This window comes from Nicotiana attenuata, unplaced genomic scaffold (genome assembly GCF_001879085.1).
Source record: "Nicotiana attenuata strain UT unplaced genomic scaffold, NIATTr2, whole genome shotgun sequence".
NCBI lineage: Eukaryota > Viridiplantae > Streptophyta > Magnoliopsida > Solanales > Solanaceae > Nicotiana > Nicotiana attenuata.
In genome coordinates this window covers 220,776-227,633 of record NW_017670398.1, presented here as the reverse complement: position 1 = coordinate 227,633, position 6,858 = coordinate 220,776, and positions in this window count along the sequence as shown.

The following is a 6,858-nucleotide window of genomic DNA, read 5'->3' as shown; positions in this document are numbered from 1 at the left end:
AAAAGCAATACCCCTGTCCCCAGGTTTGAAATTTCGTTCAATGATGTTCTGATCGTGAAGCCTCTTCATTCTCTCTTTATATAGCCTTGTGCTCTCAAAAGAAAGATACCGAAACTCCTCTAGCTTATGTAATTCAGTGACTCTCGACGTGCCCGCAGCTTCCAAGTCTAAATTCAGCTGTTTCAGTGCCCACCACGCTTTATGTTCAAGTTCTACAGGTAGGTGACAGGCCTTCCCAAACACCAACTTATATGGTGACATACCAATTGGTGTCTTGAAAGCTGTCCTGTAGGCCCATAGTGCATCATCTAGCTTCCTTGACCAGTCAGTTCTTGTAGCATTTACAGTTTTTGTCAATACGCTCTTGATCTCTCTGTTGGACACCTCAACCTGTCCACTGGTCTGTGGGTGGTACGGAGTAGCCACCTTGTGGCGCACATCTAATATTTAGCCAACAACTTTCTCGAAGGCCCGGTTGCAAAAATGAGTGCCTCCGTCGCTGATAATTGCACGCGGTGTCCCAAAGCGGGTGAATATGTTCTTCTTTAGAAACCCGACTACCACCTAAGCATCATTGGTGGGTAATGCTGCAGCTTCCACCCACTTGGACACGTAGTCTACAGCAACAAGAATGTATTTATTGCCATAGGAGCTGACGAAGGGACCCATGAAATCTATCCCCCAAACATCAAACACTTCCACCTCTTGAACCGGGTTCATGGGCATCTCGTGACGCCGGGAAATGTTCCCGGTGCGTTGACATTCATTACAGCCTTTGACCCATAAGTGAGCATCCTTGAACACCGTTGGGTAGAAAAATCCGGCCTCTAGCACCTTAGCTGCTGTCCTGATTCCTCCAAAGTGACCGCCATACGCCGAAGCGTGACAAGCCTGCAAGACAAAAGATTGTTCGATCTCGGGGACGCATCTCCGGAACATGTTATCAAGGCATATTCTAAACAAGTAGGGCTTATCCCAGTAATACAATTGGCTTTCACGAAAGAATCTCTTCCTCTGGACCGATGACAGGTCGTGAGGAACAATGCCACTGGCCAGGTAATTAGCATAGTCTGCATACCAAGGCGCCTCCTGATGAGTGGTAACGAGCAGCTGCTCATCTGGAAAAGTTTCCAGAATTTCCTCCACTTCTACTACATTTTCAGCTCCTTCAAGTCGTGATAGGTGATCAGCGACTTGATTTTGAGTGCCCTTGCGGTCACGAATTTCAAGATCGAACTCTTGCAGTAGCAACACCCAACGAATCAGGCGTGGCTTAGAGTCCTTCTTTTCTATTAAGTATCTAAGAGCTGCATGGTCAGTGCATACGATTACCTTGGATCCTATCAGATTGGACCGGAACTTGTCAAAAGCAAATACCACAGCTAGCATCTCCTTTTCTATCACTGTGTAGTTCAACTGGGCTCCACTCAGCGTCCTACTAGCATAGTAGATTGGGTGCATCAATTTGTCCTTCCGCTGGCCCAGCACTGCCCCCACCGCGTAGTCACTAGCGTCACAATTAATTCGAACGGTTGCTCCCAGTTGGGGGCAACGATTATGGGTGCTGTGACCAGCCTTTGCTTCAACTCCTCAAAAACTACCCTGCAATCATCAGAAAATACAAAAGGGTGATCTTTCTCTAACTAACTTACAGAGAGGGTTGGCGATTTTGGAGAAGTCCTTAATGAACCTCCGGTAGAACCCGGCATGTCCAAGAAAGCTTCTTATGGCTTTGACTGAAGTTGTGGCGGCAGCTTTGCTATGAGATCNTACTCAACTGAGTACCAACATAACATATCTTTCTTATCATACTATCATGGTAAATGAGCTAGAAAACTCGTCATGAGATAACAAGAATGAAACATAGGGGAATACTCAACATATGATGACCCACCATGTATGCAAACTTATACATGTGACATACGGGCCTATAAGGCCGACATGACCATTTGTATACTCAACATAAGCCGAAAAGACCATACAAGTATCATACACCTGACATCTGTCTACAAGCCTCTAAGAGTACCTAATATCATAAAGGTCGGGACAGGGCCCCGCCATACCAATCAATACATATCCAAAGCATGCTGAACAAATAGGCAACTCCGGAGCAAGTGGAGTACACCAACACCTTCGCTGAGCTGATAGCCTACTAAGAGGAATGTCAACCTGTCTATCGGGACCTGCGGGCATGAAACGCAGCGTCCCCAGGCAAAAGGGACGTCAGTACGAACAAAGTACCGAGTATGTAAGACAGGAAAACATAAACCAAAACAGTAATGTAAAGAGAGTTAGAGGAGATACAACCTGTAACATCTGAGTGCCTCTGGGGGCTACTGACATGAAATGCATAATACATATATATACATAAACTTTTAAAAACATACGCCTCTGTGGGCATCATCATCATCATATCATACCCGGCCTCAAAGAGGACTCGGTAAAAACGTACCCGGCCATCATAAGGCTCGGTAGAATCGTACCCGGCCACGTGGAGCTCGGTAAACCCAACTGATCAGTGGTTGCACAATAGGTGCCATACCCGGCCGACTATAGCGCGGCTCGGTAGAGTAAAGTAGATACATAAATAATGCATGCTGGACTCATGGAGTCACGTTCTAAACCTTTTGGAGTGACATAAGGTCATTGCACCATCGATTAACATTATGGACATCATACCATCAATATGAACTTCACTAGGACTCAAGGATCATATATACTTTCTTGAGAATAACTTTGTAAGGAAAGAATAACATGGACAACCTTAGTTGCTAGGAGTAGATTCATTATGAAATAGCGTATCGTTTATGTTCGTTTCACTTTAGATCATGCCAAAAGAATGAAGGAAGAGTCTTAACATACCTTAAACATGTTGAGTCCTTAATACCTTCAAGCAACTCTTCAAACAAGTCAACTCGATCTATCATAGCATAAGGAGATTCAAAATCAGTGTTGAACAAAGGCTAAGTTTGTAACTTAAGCTAGTAGCTCGTCTACATAAATTCGGGCAGCATCTCCCTTGTAACAAGGCCTCCTCCAATACCATATACCAACAACAACGGCCAGGGAAGTCCAGCAACCTATAAATATCAATAACAAGACACCATATAACAACAACAAGTCATAACTACTTCACGACGAGCGGCAAGCTCCGATTGGAATCCGTATAACCCATATCACCCCTTATAGACTTCTTACATTAATTTAACAGTATCATTAACATGTATAATGAAGTCATTCATCAATGATTCCATCCTTATACCATATATTTATAACAAAGGAAACAATCCTCAACTCCAACTATCTTCAATTAGTAGCTTTATTCACTAGTTCATGTCTACTCCATCCATATAACTTAATCAACATCAAGATAACCTTAAGCACATGCAAGAACACAATACACACAACTCCTATAGTAACTTCAAGTCGAAATCCAAGTTATATTCAGCTCACAACAACCCTCAATAGCAATACAACACCATAGAAGTGACTTAAGCTAATCCAAGTACTATCTTGTAGTTTATCATCCTAACAACTTAACCAACATACAAGAAAGCTTAAGCACAATTAGTAGGCTGTTATACTCACCTTAGACAGCAGCAACAACTTGGAATTTCATCCAAATACAGCCCACAACAATCCTCAATGACAACACAACCTCAAAGAGGTGTTGTTCTTCACTAGAACTAAGTTTTGATGTTGAAATATGGTGTAATCACTTCAAACCATTGTGGAATCTGTTTAGAAGGGTTAGGAGAAGTTTGGAGACGAAGTTGAGTTGAATATAAGTGAAAAATAGGCGTCCAAATCGTTTATAAAGTGAAGTAGGTCAACCACCGCCTAAGTGGGTCCCATTGGGAGCTGCTTGCGCGGTCTCGCGAAAACACGAATATCTCTCTACTCCGATGTTGTATCGATGAACGGTTTAATGCGTTAGAAACTAGAGTTATAGATCTTTAATTTGATAGGTAGATCATCCCCTAATTCCAATTATATTGGGAGAAAAACTCAGTTACATTTGACCTAATTTTCAGCACATTTATGAATGGAACTTGTGATGACCTTTTTCCAACTTTTGTTCCACAACTCGCTTGACTTCAAAACATAACACCAACTATTGTACGACTAAAACAAATCATAATATAATCTCCTTATAATGTTAATCACCCTAGTCTCACCCCAAAAGAATATGTTATAACATTCCAAACTTGTCGATTTTTGACGAAACTTATTTTCTTCAATTCGTTTAGCGACTAAGCTTTCAAACCCTTTTGGTACTTGTTATTCATGATCTTAAATATTTGTAACCTCCAAGGTAACATGATTAAATTACTTTATTTGCTTCCAAATATAATCTCATTTTCGAGCTTACATCAATGACTTACGACGTACTCTCACGTATGAAAACTTGGGGTGTAACACCTAGCATGTCCAAGAAAGCTTCTTATGGCTTTGACTGAAGTTGGTGGCGGCAGCTTTGCTATGACATCAACCTTTGCTCTATCAACCTCTATTTCTTTGCTTGACACCCGGTGCCCCAAGACTATTCCTTCTTGTACCATGAAATGGCACTTTTCCCAATTCAGAACCAAGTTAGTCTCGATGCACCGTTTCAGCACACGCGTCAGATTCACTAGGCAATCCTCAAATGAGTTCCCCACCACTGAGAAGTCATCCATGAACACCTCCATTATATCTTCTACCATGTCAGTGAATATGGCCATCATGCACCGTTGGAATGTGGCGGGTGCATTGCATAGGCCAAAGGGCATCCTCCTGAAGGCATAAATTCCGTACGGGCATGTGAAGGAGGTCTTTTCTCTATCCTCAGGGGCAATGGAGATCTGATTGTACCCTGAGTACCCATCCAAGAAGCAAAAGTGTGACCTCCCTGCCAATCTATCCAGCATTTCATCAATGAAGGGAAGTGGGAAGTGGTCTTTCCGGGTGGCTAGATTCAACTTTTTGTAATCCATGCAGATTCTCCAGCCTGTGACGGTTCTTGTTGAGATAAGTTCATTGTTGTCATTTTTCACCACTGTCATGCCACCCTTTTTAGGCACACATTGAACTGGGCTAACCCAGCTACTGTCAGAGATTGGGAAAATGATTCTCGCATACTTCCTTCTTCACCACTTCCTTCATATTCGGGTTCAGCCTTCTCTGATGTTCCCTGGAAGGTTTGTGCCCCTCTTCCAGCAGAATCTTGTGCATGCAATAGGCGGGGCTGATCCCCTTGATGTCTGCCATGGTCCACCCAATGGCAGTTTTGCACTCCCTTAGTACCTGTAGAAGCTGTTGAACCTGCACTTCTAACAAACCAGATGAAATAATAACAGGTAATGTGGAGTCAGGACCCAGAAATTCATACCTGAGGTGGGTTGGCAATGGCTTTAGTTCCAGCTTAGGGTGTTCCTCGATGGATGGCTTAGTTGGAGGGGTCTCTCTCTTTTCTAAGTGTAAGGGCTCAAACTCCAGATTTCTCTCCCAGAACCCTCTACCTTCCAGTGCCAACACCCATTCCGCCAAATCCTCACCATTAACTTCATCCAAATTTGTCAAGCATGCAGTAAGGGGATCCTCAACCGTCAACGCCTCATCATCAGACTCTACAATTACATCCACTGCATCAATAAGAGAACAATTTGCGAACTCACTTGGTCGCCTCATCGATTTCTGCACATTGAATATAATTTCTTCATCATTGAGCCTCATCTTGAGCTCCCCAGTCTCGCAATCAATCAAAGCTCTCCCCGTGGCCAAGAATGGTCGTCCTAAGATTATAGGAATTTCTTCATCCACTTTGCAATCCAAGATTACAAAATCTACAGGGAACACGAATTTCCCCACCTGAATAAGCACATCATCAAGGATCCCAAATGGACGCTTAACAGTTCTGTCGGCCAGCTGCAACAACATAGAGGTAGGTCTAGCTCTCCCAATGCCTAGCCTCTTATAAATAACCAGGGGCATGAGATTAATGCTGGCCCCTAAATCACAGAGTGCCTTAGCAAAGGCATAGTTCCCAATAGTGCATGGAATTGTAAAACTACCTGGATCAGATAGCTTTTCAGCAACAGGTCTAGATACCACTGCACTACAGGTCTGAGTAAGTGTCACTGTCGACAAGTCTTGAAAGTCAAATTTCCGAGACATCAAGTCCTTCATCATTTTAGCGTATCCCGGCATCTCCTTTAAAGCTTCAATCAGTGGAATGTTTACCTGGATTTGTTTGAGCATCTCCAGGAACTTTTTATACTGCTCCTCCTTTTGATGCTTGGCCAACCTTTGTGGAAATGGTGCAGGAGGTCTTTTCTTCCCAATCACTTGAGATTTCTCTTTCTCAGCTACTGCTTCAACTAATGGTTCAACTACTGTCTCAGTCTCTTGCTGCATATTCGTTTCTTCCGGAACGGGCTGGACTGTTACCTCTGTCAATCCCGTAGACTCATCCAGCTCAATAGGCACTGGAATGAGTGTCTCAGCCTGTATGTTTTCTCGAGCTCTCTCTTGCTCAACATCTAGATCCCTACCATTCCGAAGACTCACCGCCATCAGCTGCTTTGGGCCCTGATCTTTTGGATTGATTTGGGTATCTGCTGGTAATGTCCCTTGAGGACGATTGTTAAGTGACATTAAAATCTGGCCCACTTGTACCTCAATATTTTTGATAGATGCATCATGTGCATCCACCCTTTCATTTATCTTAGCATTGGACCCAATAACCTGCTGCATCATTGCTTCAAGTCTTGCAAACCCGTCTTCCTGTCTTCCACCCTGCTGTTGCTGAGGTGGGTGGTACCCTTGCTGCTGATTGTTGTACCCCTGTGGTCTAGGATACGGTGCCATGTTGTTGGG